This window comes from Mesoplodon bidens, assembly GCF_964165515.1.
Source record: "Mesoplodon bidens genome assembly, chromosome: 2".
NCBI lineage: Eukaryota > Metazoa > Chordata > Mammalia > Artiodactyla > Ziphiidae > Mesoplodon > Mesoplodon bidens.
This window is the reverse complement of record NC_138177.1, coordinates 153831322-153848735: the sequence shown is the minus strand read 5'-3', so window position 1 is coordinate 153848735 and position 17414 is coordinate 153831322. Positions and strand designations below refer to the sequence as shown.

General features: G+C 45.7%; 1 long non-coding RNA gene across 3 annotated transcripts; it reads right to left on the bottom strand.

Moving 5' to 3' along the window:
• Nucleotides 1-4064: 4064 nt before the first annotated feature.
• Nucleotides 4065-17398, bottom strand: LOC308611825. 3 transcript variants are annotated; one of them, XR_014015031.1, is made up of 6 exons: nt 15503-17398; nt 12923-12996; nt 12590-12675; nt 12197-12368; nt 7405-7632; nt 4065-4194 (listed from the first exon to the last, which is right to left on the bottom strand). It is a non-coding gene; the product is annotated as an uncharacterized lncRNA (long non-coding RNA). The 3 variants fall into 3 exon arrangements; XR_014015032.1 differs by lacking the exon at nt 12590-12675; XR_014015033.1 differs by lacking the exons at nt 12197-12368; nt 12590-12675 and having other exon boundaries at nt 15503-15591.
• Nucleotides 17399-17414: the final 16 nt, after the last annotated feature.

The window sequence follows — 17414 nt, the reverse complement described above, 5'->3', positions numbered from 1 at the left end:
TGACCTAGAAACATCAAATCCAGTTTACAGATGGAAAACCTGAAGCCCAGAGAGGAGAAAAGACTTGCCCAAGTGCCTGCTATGAAGAAAAAGACGGTGTCCCTTTCAGACAGAGAGTAGGGGAGTAGAGAGTGTCTTGCCCTAAGACCCATGTTAACCTCCCTCCCCTCACCGCCCCTCTTCTCCTAGAACAGTGGTTTTCAACTTGGGGTGATTCACCACCCCACACCCGGGCCCAACACTTGAAAGTGTCTGGAGACATCTTAGGTTTTCACAACTGGAGGTTGCTACTGGCATCTAGTGAGAAGAGATGAAGGGTGCTGGTAGACATCCCTCAATGCACAGGACACCCCCAAATGTTGCTAATGCCAAGGCTGAGAAGCCCTGCTCTAGGACCTAGCATCTGCCTAAATGGAGCTTCCAAGTGGGCTCCCTGAGCACTGGGACTTGAGGTGGATGCTGTATAAAGTCTCTCCTAGAGTTATGCCTGCCCCCATCTTTCTGTACTTAACCTTGCTCAGCTGGTCAATTCCACTTTGGAGCTCCAGTGTTCTTAATTCACTCATTTACAGAGGGGACAATATTATTACTATTTGCCTTCCTAATTGTTTGCTGAAGGCAAGCAAAACAAGTAGTCTCCCTGCTAAGGGCATAGATTAAAATGTGAATGGGGAGTGGGGTGTGGGGGAAAAGGAAAATAATTGAGATTATTTAATAAAAGCTACCCTCCTGGGGATAACTAGCTGTACCTTCTACATACTCCTCACCCTATCTCATCCCTCCTCACCTGGTCTGTGAGAAGGGTAAATTGTGACCCAGCAGTGTGGTGAGCCTGGAGCTGGGTCCCAACAGCTGACCAGTGGTGGAGCTAGGACTCACAAGTTTATTCACTTATTAACTAAACTTCTGTTATCATCTAAACTACATCAGGCCTACAACTAAGGCCTGTGATATAGAACGGTTGCTCTGGAGCAGCAAGGAGGATTAGATTTGGGGAAGGGGGACAAGATGGAGGGCAGGGAAATAGCTGGAACAATGGTGGAGGTGAAGGATGAGGAGAGCAGAGCCTGTGAAGATTTGGAAGAGGAGGGAGGAATCAAGATTGCTCTGTGCTCCTCCCATGCACCCCCTCACAGAGACATGTAAACCAGTGGCTGCCTTGGGAATCAGGTTCCGCTTGCACATCTGATGAAAACTTGGACTTTCCCTCCGGAGAAATGTGCAGGCAACACTTCACATATAATTTCAGGGGTTCCAAAGCTCCATAACAGCTTCCAGAAGGATTGGTCAGGGGGTTAGGGGTAGGGGTAGAGGTTGATTCATATATATATATATTTATTTATTTATTTATTTATTTATTTTTAATTAATTTATTTTTTGGCTGCATCTCATGGCTTGTGGGATCTTACTTCCCCAAACAGGGTTTGAACCCAGGCCTGGCAGTGAAAGTGCTGTCCTAACCACTGGACCACCAGGGAATTCCTGTGCCTTACCTGATATTAAAACGTATTATAAAGCCAATGTATTTAAAGCAGTATGGTATTGAGGCAGACCTAGAGGAATCAGTGAAACAAAATGGAGTACAGAAATGGACAACCATGCAAGGGAATTCCGTGTAGGATAAAGATAGCACTTCAGGTAAATGAGGGGAAATATAGGACTTACAACAAATGGGTGGAATATCAGGCAAGTTATTTGGTAAAATAAGAGAAAGCTGTGTCCTTACCCTACATAGGAATAAACTCCAGGTGGAGCTCATATTTAAATTATAACACCATAATGTACAAGAAGAAAACATTGAGGAATGTTTTCACAATCTGGGGGATGGAAAAGACTTTCTAAGCATGATGAAACCTGGACGCCAAAGGGAAATCATAAATGTGACTATAAAAACTATAAAACTATAAAAACTTCTACAGAGAAGTGATCATACTCAAGTTTGAAAGACTTGAGTGACAAACGGGAAGGGATACATCCCAGTTGCCCTCTACTTTTGCTTCCTCTGGCCCGCCAGCCCCTCCCCCAAGCCGCGAAGGGCATGAGCGGAAGGGACGGCCGTGGCTGTGACAGTCAAGGCCGAGTACATCGCAGAGGCTCCTCCCACGACACCCTGGCCAGCGCCCACCTGTTCAGGGGCCGGGAAGTCCCGGAAATCCCAGCCGGGCCATCTGGGTCCACAGCAGGTGCTTTAGCAAAACGGAGCCAGAGTCCGCGCCGAGGCTGCTCACCACTTCGCTCCTGTGGCCATACTGGGAACTGCAATCCTCGGTTCAGTTCATGCAGCTTCCCAGAGTTAAGGCGGGAATATTTTTCTTAATATAAATAAGAGTTAAATTTTTGAGGAAGCTAACAGTGTTCTAGGCATTGTGCTAAACACATAAAATATAATATTTCCTTTGACCCTTAAAACAACTCTTCTAGGTGGGTCCACTGTATTATCATTTGACAGATGAGGAAACAGGATTTGACAGAAGTAACTTGCCCAGTCTCTAAGTGGTGGCGTAGGGATTCAAGGTCCGACTCCTCGCCCCACTTTTAATGCAAGAAAGCCAGGTTCTTGGCGAATTCAATAAAACAAAGTTTTTTGAAGTTAACCTTGATCAGGCCTCATCCCAGGTGCTGGCAATTCAGAATTGAGAAAAACAGCCATTAGGAGAGACAGGCAGAGAAATATTTCTGCTTCAGTGAATCCCGGAAACAGCAGAAAACATGTTAATCCTGGTAGGGATGGGGGAGAGGGCAGGGATCCCAGAGATGTCCTTGAAGCTGTGGAGTTTGAGGGAGGGGGAAGGAGTGGGGTAGAACTTACAAGCCCACTGCAAGAAGGAAGAGTGGAGCTTTGGGGCGGAGCAGTGGTTATGTGCCCTGAGTCTGGGGTAGCTGGAGATGCGGCTGGACAAGTACACAGGACCAAGCTAGAGTTTGGGTTCAGAGGAGTTAGGGCACAAAGATTTTGAGAACTTTTCCATGTTTCTGTTGACTTGGTCTAGGGACCACCTGCTCTGCCAACCCAGCCTGCCTCGTTCCTCCCGGATGCTCCCCACCTGGGGTCAAGGTACCAGTTGCCTAACCCAGAAACCTGGGAGTCACTCTTAACTCCTCTGTTTTCCTCACCTCCATCCAGTTAATTATCAGGGCCTGCCCAATCTACCTCTTAAATACTCCCCAGGTTCACTGTCTGCTCTCCATCCCTGTGGCCACTCCCCCCCTCCAGATGGCCTTCCTCACTCCTGAATCCAGCTGCTGGCAGTGACTAGGTCTCACCACCTCCAAACTTTCACATAAGAGAAATCCTTATAAAGCAAATCTGACCACATTCCCTCTCCTACTGAAAACTCTTTCAGTTTAATATATAGAATGGATTAACAACAAGGTCCTACTATATAGCATATGGAGCTGTATTCAGTATCCTGTAACTATTACTATTATTGTTATTATAATTAACACTATGGAAAATGTATTATGTCCTAGGACCTGTTCTAAGGACTTTATACATAGTAACTCAGTTAATCCCCATAGCAGGAAGCATGGGTCATGTTCTTCACCAGATCAGGGGAGCCCAGAGGAGGTTCAGGTGGGGGAGATGCTGGACGTGTTCAGGTTCAGGTACGGTGGGGCATCCGGATGAGGGGCTGCAGAAGGAGCTGATTAGGTCTGGAGTTCAGAGGAGAAATTGTGGCTGGAGACATAGGATTGAAATTGTTGGGACTTCCCTGGTGGCGCAGTGGTTAGGAATCTGCCTGCCAATGCAGGGGACACGGGTTCAAGCCCTGGTCTGGGAAGATCCCACATGCCGCGGAGCAACTAAGCCCATGTGCCACAACTACTGAGCCTGCGCTCTAGAGCCCGTGTGCCACAGCTACTGAGCCCGCACGCCTAGAGCCTGTGCTCCGCAACAAGAGAAGCCACTGCAATGAGAAACCCGCACACCGCAACGAAGAGTAGCCCCTGCTCGCTGCAAACAGAGAAAGCACACGTGCAGCAATGAAGACCCAACTCAGCCAAAAATAAATTAAAATAAATAAGTAAATTTATTTTTAAAAAAAGAAAGAAATTTTTGGCAAATACATGAAAATGGGACAACAATCAACCCGTCTGGAAAAGGGAGGAGGAAGGAGATAGCTAGATGATTTTTAAGGTTTCTCCTGGTAGAAGAACATGTGTAGGATTCCAAGTGTTGAGGTTGGTAGGACCCTAGAGACAAAGAGAAAAAATTCACGTGGCCTGAAAAACTTGACAGATGCTCCTTGGAGGCTGTCTGTTATTCTTTCATCTGACTTTCTTTTACTGAGCAGCTACTATGAGCCACATGCTCTGCTGGAGATGGAAGGGTCAGAAGATCCAACCCCTGTCCTCAGGGACTCCACAGCCTGGCAGGCAAAGGACAATACCAAAATAGGAACCCAAGTGCCCTAAGGCAAGCCTGGGAGACCTAGGGATGCGTCCTGAAGGATGTGACATCCAAGACAAGAGCGGACGGTGAGCAGAAGAAAGCTGTGTGGGGAATCCGGGCAGAGGGGATTGTTCATGTGGTTATTTTAAAGATTCTCATTCCTCTTGGATTTTCTACTCTGGACTCTACTCATGTGCCCTGAGAGTCCATTGCAGGTGCTGGGAACCAGACAGTAGTACTTGCATCTCTTAGGCTGTGTTGAATTTGCCTTCCTCTCCTGGTTCCTTCTCCTCAAAACTCTTCCTGCCTCAACTCTTCCCTCCCTGTCGGGGCTTGGATGAGGGTGGGGCAAGAGAGGCACCTAGGGCACAAATTTAGGGAGGCACTCACTCTCAGGGGCACAGCTCCTGGCACTGCACCCTGCTCACACTGGTACTGTTCACACATGTGGCTCCTGCTGTTTACAGTGACCCTCCACCCACCCCTATCCTGCTCCAAGGCTCGGCTATCACCTCCTTCTGGATGGCTGCTGCTCTCCCCAGGCATCCCTGCCTCCTCCCTAGGCCAAGGTGGTCCTCTGTGCTCAAACAGCACGGTGAAGGCTGCACAGCACAATGCTTGCCAGAGCAGGCTTTGGCATCAGGGCCCTGCTGTGCTGTTTATTATCTGTGAACTGCTCTCTGAGCCTGTTTTCACGTGTCAAACGTGGTGCCAACTCCACAGGGGAGCTGTAAAGATTAAATGAGAAAAATGTATGTAAAGTGATCAGCAGTGATTGGTACAGGGTACTGAGTAAGTGGTGGCTATTAGGACTTTGTTTATACTTCTAAAGCACTCATACACTTAAAGATGTAATCTAGTTATTTTCCTGCCTCTGTCTTCACTATATCATAAGTTCCTTGGGGCAGCGAGGAGGAGAGGAAGGAGGAGGAAGAAGACCTTCACGGATGACATTTAACAGGCTTGTCTGCTACACAACTCAAGGAAAGAAATGACAAATCCTCTGGGGAAAGTTCTGGGCAGGAAATTTGGAGCTTTGGGCTCCAGTCACATGGTTCCAGGGATGGCATTGTGCCTGCCAGATTCACATCCACTTTAAAGAAAAGCTCCCCAGACCACAAACACAGTTGGGGCCGTGCTTTAGACTACTTGGCCCCTCCAGCTTCTAGACGTAGCAGATGGGGGCCAGCACAGAGCCAAGGGTTGCCGTCTCATATATTAGCTGGTGACCTTTAACTAATGGCCCAGCACAACAATCCGAGACGGGGCAATTAGAGGCTCTCTTGAACCAAGGAACAGAAAGAATTGTCAGGTGGCAGGGGGAGGTGAGGTAGGGAGGTCAGGGACAAGCGCGCCTGAGCCAATGAAGCCACATGCCAGCGAGCGGAGATAAGGAGCTCCGGGAGTGAACAGCAGCCTGGCACGGGGGAGGGAGGAGGGAGGGAGGGAGGGAGGAGGAGGAAGGAGGGAGGGAGGGAGGGAGGAAGGAGGAGGAGGGAGGGAAGGAGGGAAGGAGGAGGAGGAGGGAGGGAAGAGGAGGAGGAGGGAGGGAGGGAGGAGGAGGAGGGAGGGAGGGAGGAGAAGGAGGAGGGAGGGAGGAGGAGGGAGGGAGAAGGAGGTGGGAGGGAGAAGGAGGAGGGAGGAGGCGTGCAGTGCAGAGACGGGGAGGCTGTGAGCAGAGGGAGCATGGACAGAGCAGCGAGTCCCAGAGCTGCCTCGTTCCTGCTGGTGTTTCAATGTCAGTCCTTACATGGGAGTTGGAGGAGTTGGTTTCTGTTCCTTGCAGCCCCATGAGCCTGACTACTTGTTATCTTGGCAAGTCTTTGCCCCTCACTGGGCCTCGGTTGGACTAGACCATCTCTAAGGTCCTCCCCAGATCAATGTTCTCTTTGAACACGACATAGGATGGTTTTTAGACTGTGGGCAGCTGAGTTCAGTATTAGTTACAGCATGCCCATGACATCCTGGGTCCCCAGATAGCTTGGTGGCTGGTTAAAGAGCCTGGAGGAGGATCCAGCACACACTGGCTTTGAACCTCAACCTCCCTCTTCCATTGCATCCTTTGTTGGATCACAGAGGAACTGAGGAACCAGGCCTGGTGTTTCTCCAGCATCTTTTGGCTGTTGAATGCCCTACCTGCCCCCTGAACACTTTCCTGGACCCATGTCAGCATGTCAGAGGATTCCAGTGCCAGGTCTGCTCCAAAGAAAGTGCCACTCCAGGAAGAATTTGAACAAAGAAAGTTTCCTTTTTTGGTGTTAAGATTTCTTGCCTTCCAGCTGTTTGGCTCTCAGCCTGTGCCCTGCCTTCATCCCTCTAAGCTAACAACTATGTTGATAATAACACTTTCTTGCTTTTGTATGGGGCTTTGTACTTTTCAGGACATTTTCATGCTTGCTGTCTTATTTGATACTCAGAGAAATCCAGGGAGGATGGTCAAGAAGGAGGGGTACACGGTAACACCTATCATTTTTCCCATCCCCTCCATCCCCTTAAAACGATTTATTTTATTTTATTTACTTATTTATTTATTTTTTGCGGTACGTGGGCCTCTCACCGCTGTGGCCTCTCCCGTTGCGGAGCACAGGCTCCGGACGCGCAGGCCCGGCGGCCATGGCTCACGGGCCCAGCTGCTCCGCGGCATGTGGGATCCTCCCGGACCGGGGCACGAACCCATGTCCCCTGCGTCGGCAGGCGGACTCCCAACCACTGCGCCACCAGGGAAGCCCAAAACGATTTATTTTAAAAGAATTTAGAAAAATTATCCCTCTGCTCTTTTTCAAACAGATGGAAATGTTGAGATTGAGCTTGATTAAGTGATGTGCCCAAGATCACAGAGCAAGTTAATGGCTGACTGGATCTAGGTTTCCAATCATGGATCATACTTAAGTGGGACTGACTTAATACCATCGTGCAAGACGCTCCTGGCCGTGGCAAGGGGCCTCTGAGAAAAGCGGTGTTTTTGGCATGGCTGCCCCTTTGAGGCCTCCAGGAGTTATCCACAATCTTACCTCTCCAGGCCCTCAAGAGACTTGACTACCCCCCAGTGGCCTGGGTAGCAACAGGAGCTCACAGAAGTGAGCCAGGTTAGACATAAGGATTCAGTAACAGTTCCTCTGGTATCAGCCAGGATAAATGTCATTAAAAGAGTCAGTTTTCTTGTTTTGATTGCAGAGCACTTGGGGGGAGGTAAGATAGGAAACGTTGGGAACCACAGGTCTATCCCTCCATCAGCTCCTCTGAAAAAGAGGATGCAGAGGTCATAGTCCCTGCCCCTCCTCCCTCCCTAAACTCTACTCTGCAGCAAGGGCACCCTATCCCGGCTTGTCCATTTTGGGCCCCCTTGCCAACTGTGCTCCTTGCTGTATCCCCACCCCATCATTCCACAGCCTATCCCTTTCAGTCACAACGTGGAGTCAAGTTATCTTGGGAGGCAGGCAGTTAAGTTCGCCATCACACAGTTCTAATAGTTAGGGAAAGATGAGGAAGCAAAAGGAGTAGGAGGCTTTCTCTGTGCTTTCTCCAGGGTCTCCCTTGCTCCTGTCCCAATGCCCCAGCAGAGAGCTTAATGTTCTGCTCTGTGGCATCATCCAGCTCAACACCTACAAACAGCACACCTGGGAAATTAATCATGGCAGTCAGCTAATGGCCAGGGCAGTACCATGTCAGTCAGGGTGAAGACAAGAAAACAGAAAACACGCTTGGAATTTCAAACAGAGGTAATTTATTTCAGAGAACTGGGCTTGAGGAAGCAAAAGGGTAAGGTGAGGAAGACTAGAGATTAGTAGCTGCAGGAAGCTTCTACCACCCCTAGACCTGGAGGATCAAATGGAAGGGTGTTTACTAGATCCAGAAGTGCACTTGCTGTTGATGCTACTGGAATATTGCTTTTGACATAATGCTGCTGGCAGAACTGCCAGAGGTCACTGGAGCCTAGAGCTATCCCTCCAGGACCACTGACACTTTTGGAAACACTGAAGGTCTGAGCCCATAACCACCAGCTGCTGCCAGAGTCTCTAGCGGATGCAGAGAGAAAATGGCTTTGCCTCTCCAGCCATCCCATCTCCAGCCAAACAATTTCCCACCTGTACTTCCCATTGGCTGAATCTGACAGGAAGCCAGCTAGCAAGGGGAGTCTGGGAAGTGTACTTTTCAGGGCCTTTCAGGGCCTGGCACTCTTCAGTACAAAGCAGGGCATGGAAAGGCTAGATTAGAGCTCAGAGCAAACAGGCAAATGACCAGCACAAATGTTATTGAAACTTACAACTAATTTTGGCACCTCAAAGGCCATGTGTATTGGACATTAGTTGATTACCTCATTTTTCCATTTCCCCCTTTGCAACAGCCCCTGATTTCCTTTCTAGGATCCATGTGTTTCCAGGAAGCTGACTCTATCAGGGAAGAGGATGGGTGAGCTGGTCAATCTCACTGGCCAGAATGATTGGTTCAGGGTGGTGGTATGAACTCAGCCTGTCCAATCATAGTGAATCTCAGGATTTTCTTCTCAGGAGGAAAGAGTAGCCCGAAGACTAGGAGACTAATGTTTAGGCACATATGGAATGCACATGCTGTAGCCACTGCTTAGGAAGCTCTGGCATACTTCATCAGGCTCATGTCCCTTAGGGTGCCTACTATTGGTCACAAAGCAAGGCCAATTTACAAACATCATAGAAGAGAAAGAAAGTTCTAGGAATCAGCCACTCTTCTCATGGTCTCATCCTGAAACAGTGGCTTTAAAATATGTTTTACTGTACCCTCAATAAGAAATAAACTTTACAGTATACATGTAGCTGGATATATAACTGAAACAGAAGTTTCACAGTAGTTTTCACAGTATTTACCCTTGCTATGTGTAATTAGTTCAAATTTTCAATTCTATTCCATTTTTTAAAATAAAGCTGGTTGCAAACTTCTAAGTAATTTCATGGTCTACTAATAAACTAGGACCTGCAATTTGAAAAACACTGTCCTAGACCATGCCATCATCAATTGCTGCAAAATTTAACTTTTGATTTTAAGCTTCTTAACCTTTATGAACTTTCCTGCTTCTGTATCCATATTCTCTGTCTTCTTTTGCTCTAAAGAAAAGTCTCAGGGTCCCAGCTCCTATCAAAGGTCAAACTCTAACCAATCTGTGCCAAGGACCCCAAAAACTTACCTCTGCAGATCTTTTCTCTCTTTTGCATTGTCAATTTCTGCCTGTCTACTGGAATACCTAGTTTACAAAACTGCTCTAGAGTTTTCCTTCTTAAAACTAAAACAAATCAACAAATAAAAAGCTCCCCTTGACCCCATTTCAACCCTATTTCCTTAAGTCGAAGGAGAGTATATATGGTTGAATGGGACAGGAAACAGAAGGGTGGCCTAGAGATGAACTCAGTAGAAGGGGTGAGGACCTTGCCAAGAAGGCAAGAAGTGGGCATTCAAGGGAGAAGAAGGCATCATGATTTGTGTAAATGTATAGAAATCAGAAGTGAATTTCGACCCCAGAATTGCCTTCCTTAAACTCCTCTTTTGGCAATCCTCCTGCCTCCCAAATCTTTGCTGCTGGAGCCTAGACTCTGGAATCATGGAAGCTCAGGTTCAACTCCAGCCCTGAGGTTTCTGAACTGGCTAACTCTGGATAAATTACATCTCTTCTTTAAGTTTCCTCATCTGTAAAATCAGTCTAATAAAATCTATCTCGTTGAGTGGGCTAAGGATTAAATGAGATCAACATAGGTTAGCTCTTACTATTATCAAGGCTTTCCCCAATCATTATGCAAAAGCTTTCTCCCCCACTAATAATCATTACCCTTGTGACCACTCGTTGAGCAATCCCTCTGTGCCAGGCAATATGCTGGGGAGGGGTTTAAACAGGGTTTCCAAGCCAAGGATACCCTGGCACCTTCTCACTGCAGAGTTTTCTCCTTCTGATAACTTAACATTTTTAGAGTGTCTACCATGCACCAGGGAGTGGACTGGCTTACTTTCATTCATTCATTCTACAGATGTTAATTTAACACCTACTATGGTGTCTGGAACTTACTACATGATGGGGATACCAAGAAGAACATGGCCCTGAACCCTGAAGGGCTCACAATCTAGTTACACAGTAAGTGCTATGTAATGAGGGTATTTTATGAGGTGTTCTTTTTTTCTAGCTTCCTGGTCTAGGCAACCCCATCTTTGGCTCCAGACCCCATGGCTGACTGTTTATGACTCTGTTTTTCTGGCTTGACCTTGGAGCCCTACCTTCAGGACATGCCTTTGGGTTTTTAGCTCATGTGGCCATCAGGAATAAGAGAAAATTTTTGTGTTCCCTGTCTCTCCGTGCCTGGGATCCCCCTCCAGAGCAAAGATACTTAACAGATGTCCAAAAGACAGGTAAATTGCTGGTCTGGCTCTTACCCCAACACACTTTGAACACTTCTCTGTCTTAATTCACTCAGTCTCCTAATTGCTAAATCCAACTGACTTTTTGTCCCTTTGCAGAATCTTTTGCCCCTTTCTCTCTTTTTGGTATCCTATGTTGTTTACTGTTCTTTACGTCTTTTAACTCTACAGCTCAGAGGGGTCAAGTAATCTGTTCAATTTATAAGAAGTAGAGTTGAGACTTGAACCTAGGTCGGGCTGACTCCAAAGCAGATGCAATAGCCAATATTCCATGCTGTCTTCCCAAGCAGATCAACAGTGTGGTTGTACTGTCCAATATGTAGTCATTAACTACATATAGTTATTCAATTTTAAATTAAAATAAAATGAGGAAGAAACTTCAGTTGCTCAGTTGTATTAGCTGTCTTCAAGTGCTAAATAACCACATGTGGCTGGTGATTACTATATTTAACAGCACAGATATAAAACATCTCCATTATTGCAGAAAGTTGTTGGATAGCATTGGTTTAGATAGTGTTCTCTCCTCAGACCCCTTCTCTTTACCCTTTCCCCCCTTATTTATTCTCAGAGAGTGGGCAGCCATTGGTTGGTCTGCCCAACTCTCTGCTCCCACTTTTCTATCCCTATATGCTACCACACCTTCATTCACAGGCTTACAGTGGCTACAGCCATGTGTATACATGATCCTGTACCTCATAATGATGTTGATTGGTTCAGGGGCAAACTTCTGGCTAAAGTTAGTCCAAGGAACAGCTCTCTCTCCCAGGAATTTGAAATTGAGCCCAAAAATCTAGTCACCTGACTGATCTCTTTAATGTAGGCGACCTGGGATCTAGGGATGACCACATTTTCTTTGATTTGGATTGGGAAAACTGGTCTTTAGGGAGGTAAAGAAATGACAAAAACAGTTACACATATTGGAGAGGGCTGGATCTTAGAGCCCAAAGGATGTCTGGGCCCTGTGTCCTTCTCTTTCTCTGAGCTCTGCCTTCCTCTGTGATGCCTTCATGCTCAGGCAGGCTCTGTCCATAAAGCAGAAATGATAGCCACCCACAGATCTTTATGGCTCAAGACCTACAGAAGAAAAGTCCTGTCTCCCCTATATTTCACATCTTTAGGAAGGCCTTGCTTAGCTTATTTTGGGTCATGTGACCATCTGTTCAGAAACTGTGATCTGTCTAAGCAAGGGTTCCTAGAAAACAAAGGCTGAAGAAGGGGTTAAGTGCTAAAGCTTTATATGGGATGCACAATCCTAGGGCAGTGAGGATAAGGGGATGGGGAAGCAGGAAAAGATGGCAAGCAATGCAAGGAAATGTTTGCTGCTGTTTCTTCACGATGAGCTGTGAAGAGACACATCTAGTCTCTGGATAGGTCTACCCACTTGACCATGCAGAATGCCTATAGACAGGTTGTATAGAGAAACTATACCTTGAAACAGTCCATCAGAGGAAGGAAGGGAGAGTGGATTGTTCCCCCATTAATCATAGTTGGCCCCATGGGCAGTTAAATCTCCTGTACTTCTAGGTTGCTTCATTGACCCCTTCAGCAGCTGCTTAGGAAGCCAGATCTCATGCTCTGTGAGGTGGTGTGTCCTCAGGGTCTGGAAATTGCAGGAAAAGCCAGAGAATCCATGTTTGCAACTAGTTGGCCTCAGGAAGTGGAACTGTGAGGCCTCACTCAGAGTTGGTCAGCCACGTCTGTGGTTGAGGTGGAACAAGCAGCTGATGGTCTGGGAGCCAAATGATGCAGAGAGACTCTGAGGAGGCACCGGGCCAAGATGTGGGGATCATTATGATTGGTCAGACTGGGTCATAGGCTTACCCCTACGGCTGATGGGGTGGAGGGGAGGTACTACGATCTCATCCTCCCTCCCCTCATGTCAGTTCAGATCCTCAGAAAACAGATACCTGGACAGGGTTAAATGCAAGAAATTTATCATGGAAAACACCCGTGAGGGAAAATGGGTGCAAGACCTAAAAGAGACCGGGAGAGGACCATCTGACAGTGAGACAGGTCTGACCCTAAGTGAAGAAGAAAGAAGGCAAGAGTTTCTAGGTGGAAGCACCTTAGACTGCCGTGCAGCTCCAAGGAAAGGCTGTGAGGTCACTGAGGAGTCCTTGAGCCAAAGCTGTCCATCAGAAGAGTGTCACTTACCCCAGGAAGAAGCCTGTCCAAAAATCCCTGCTGTGCTCAGTCATCGGCCAGGAGTAGCTTGTGGGAAGTGAGGCCTGGGGGTGAAGGGCAACGGATTTCAGAGCTCAGCAGCTGGGCTGCAAGTAGAGTGCCATTACCATTGGAAAGGGCAAGGGTGTTGAGCAGGCAAGACAACAAGTGTCCATCCTAGACCTTACAATGTCCCACTCGCCACGCTCTGGAGAAGTCCAGAAGTCTTCATCTGGAGACTACCATTCTCCCATGTGGGAAACCTGGGGGTCATACCACACACCTTCATTTCTCTTGATCCCCACCCCTACAGCAGCTGATCAACAGTCCAGTCCTTCCAATCCTACGTTAGCAATATCACCGCTGCATTTGTATTTTCTTCCCTCCATTCTCACTGCCACATATGTGCTCAGGCTCTTGTTACATCTTGTCTGATATGTCGTGGAAGTCTCTAACTGGTCATTCTGCAACCCTATTCCATCCTGTCATCTCTGTCAGATAGTCTTTAAACACAGTTTTGACCATGTCACGCCCCTCTGTAAAAACTTCTATCACTGGGAATGTACAACAGTACAGCTGCTGTGGAAAACAGTACAGTGGCTCCTCAAAAATTAAACATAGAATTACCATATGATCCAGCAATTTCACTCTGGGGTATGTATCCCAAAGAATTGAAAGCAGGAACTCAAACAGATATTTGTACACCAATGTTCATAGCAGCATTATGCACAATAGTCAAAAGATGGAAACAACCCAAATGTCCATTGATGGATGAATGTGTAAGCAAACTGTGCTATGTACGCACAATGGAATACTATATTCAGCCATAAATACAAATGAAAGTTTGGTACGTGCTATGACATGGATGAACCTTGAACACATTATGCTAAGTGAAATATGCCAGATACAAAAGGACAAATATTGTATAATTCCATTTATATGATATACTTAGAATAGTCAAATTCAAAGGGAGAAAGTAGAACAGTGGTTCCTAGGAGCTGGGGGAGGGGAGGATGGGGAGTTATTGTTTAATGGGCACAGCGTTTCAGTATCAGATGATGAAAATATTCTAGAGACAAATAGGGTGATGGTTGCACAATGATGTCAAAGTACTTAATGCCTATGAACTGTACTCTTAAAAGTGATTAAAATGGTAAAACAAAATAAAAACAAAAAGAACTTCCACCACTAACTCTCCTAACCAGAAAATAAAACCCAAGAGCCTTAATTTGACCACAATGTATTTTTCCAGATGCTTCTTCTTCCTTATCCTCTTATTCTATATTTCCTCCATCAATCCCCTGCTTCCTATATTTGCACTAGTGGCCACCTACACATGGCATGCTCTTCCCCTAATTCTACTCATTTTTTAAATGTCACATCCTCACAAATCATTCCTGAACTCTTCCCACTATTTCATAGTAAATGGAAGAAATCTCTCCCTTTTTGAACTCCCACAGCATGTGAAATATATCTTTCTTTAGCACTTACCGCTCTTCTTTGAGATCAAAGAAGGCACACAATGAAATAGAGGGGTGTAGCTTAAGGTAGCCCAGCTGGCTGTCTAGACAGGTCCCTGTACAGTTCTAAAACTTTAAGGAATTTACCATCATCCCAGAACTGGTTCTCAGCCTTGCAAACTCAGAAGCCTGATTTTAATAGTAAGCACAGAATGGAACCATCTCCCAGGGGGGCTCTTGTATTCTCTAAGTTCACAAAAACTGATAGTTACATAAACCAGAATCCAATAGATTAATTTACAATGAAAAATGCAATTATCAAAAGAACTTGGGGGGCTTCCCTGGTGGCGCAGTGGTTGACAGTCCGCCTGCCGACGCGGGGGACGCGGGTTTGTGCCCCGGTCCGGGAGGATCCCACATGCCCCAGAGCGGCTGGGCCCGTGAGCCATGGCCGCTGAGCCTGCACGTCCGGAGCCTGTGCTCCGCAACGGGAGAGGACACAACAGTGAGAGGCCCGCGTACCGCAAAAAACCCCAAAAAAACCCCAACTTGGATCCTCTAGGTGACAGATTGCTAAATTCTGTCCCTACAGGCAATACATTTGCTGGGTGAGCATAGAATCACACCAGGAAAACACATTGATCTTAAGAAGCATTTCTTAGCTGAGGCAGCCTGAGATATTCTCACCCACTATAGGGATGACATGGACAAGGAAATGTTAATGCCCAGGTCGGCCTGACTGAGACAGGGCTCAGAGGGACAATGCTAATGCTTGCCTCTGTGATTGCGTTGTTTTGAGTTGTCATGGCTGATTAAGCCCTTTGGTTCACAGGATCTCTCCAAATCAGACACAGAATGATTGGTTGACAAGATTGATTAGGCTTCTGTTTATTAAATTACAATCACATCTGCCTTGAGATTCCTTTCACATGAACTGGATCAGAGTCTGGTTTATTTTTTGATCATGCTTGTAGCTAAGCTCTTGGCTTACCCCTACAGATAGCTAATTTCAGAACTGTATTTGCCAGTTTAGGCCAGCTAAGTTATGCTGCAGTAACAAACAACTAAAACAATCTTGGTGGCTTATAGCAAAGGTTTATTTCTTACTCACATTCCATGTCTTGTGCGTCAGCTGTGGCTCTGCACATCTTCATTCTGGGACCAAAGCTAGAAAGGCAGCTCTATTTGGAACATGATCCTCTCAGGGCTGAGGAAAAATATGGTGGAATCATGAGATGGCCCATACATTTCTGCTCAGAACTGGATCAAGCTATTTCTACTCACATTTCACTGACCAAAACAAAGCCTAGCTTGATGGCATTAGGGTGAGAAGTATAACCTCCTAGGGACAGGCCAGATGGGGAGGGTTTTAGAAAAGGAAGGGCAGAGAATATTGATAACCACAGTCTACAGCAAGGACTAATATTCAGCCTGTATGTACTAGTGTGACTGATACCAGTTATAATACCGACTATTAAAATACTGAAATACTTTGGTACTAGCTGGTAAACAGCTGCTGTTCCAACTCTCCTGACAACTCCCCTCCCAGGGACCTACTATTTAAAAACTAGCAACTGAAGGGTTAACACCTAGCACAGAGGGATATCTCTTGGACCCTTCCTGGAATTCACATCTGGTAGATCAGTGCTTGAGCAGTACCAGTTGTTAAATATGTTTACTATCACCATTAGCTAATTTCTTCTATGTAAATTTTTATTAGTTTAATTCTGAGGGCAACCTGATTTCCACGCTCCTGGAGGGAAACTGACTGCAGCCCCTATATACTGTCAATACTTAATTATAATAATAACTAATAATACTAATTTGTGCTACTTCCTGCACATTTTTCTTCTCTTTCACAAGCATAGTATATGCAATAATTGCTCAATAAATATTTGTAGAAAGACTTATCTAGCTTTTTCCCATTAGCTAAGCTTATCTATCTCAACATACTATTTCTTGAGTCTGTTTTTAATTTTTTACGCCATTTCTCAGGTCTGAAAAATCATTATCACTAACTTCTTTATAACACTTTTGCAATTTACAAAGCACTCTCCCTTATACTATTTCATTCAATCTCCCCAACACTCCGAGGAGGTAGGAATTAGATCATTTTACAGATGAAGAAATCGAGACTCAGTGAAGTCAGGTGTCTTATAACTAGTTAGGTTTTGTTCATTCATTCATCAAATATTCATTGAATGCCTGAAGTGAGATTTATTAAAGTTGGAGTTGAAAACAATTTTCCTGAGTTCAAGTCAAGGGTTTATTCCACTATTCTCAACTACTTTATCACCAGGGTCATAAACTCAAAGGAAGGAAATAATAATAGTGTATTGATTTTATTGTTGAGGACCCCTGCAACCCAAGTCTCAGAAAGGCTGCAAGGTCATTTGTAAAATTCAAGGTAACCACCAGCAGGAGCAGTCTCACTTCTCTTTGTGCCTGCAAACTAATGCAAACTGTCTCACTGTAGATAATTCTACTCAATACATATCTGATGCATTTATCTACAGGTTTGGGGGCTATTTAAACTGAGTTTTAACACTTACTAGCTGCGGAGCCTTGATCAATTTAACCTTTTTTGCGCTTCAGTTTTATCACCAGTGAAATAAAAATAACGCTGATGCCTTCGATCAAGTAGTTGTGGAGATTAAAGCAGTAAAGTATGAAAAAGATATAATATTCATTGCAGTTTAGTTTCCAATTGTTTTTGAAAAAGTTTTAAACTCTGCATTCAAGTGAGAAAAGCAATGTCCATATCGACGTAAGGTAACAAGTGACCACTATTGGGAAGTGCTGCTCTTTATTTTGGAGTATATCATTTTACAGTTTTGGTGTTATATCCCTTCTTTTACGGTACTGGTAGCTATCATTAAAGGCGCACTTAATTTGGCATTCCCATGTCGCCCTCCAGCCCCCAGCTCTCCTTCCTCCCAAATTAAAAAAACTCACAAAAACTTTATTTCCCTAAAATTCAAAAGCGTGGGCACCACGGCAGAGATCACAAACATAGAACGCTC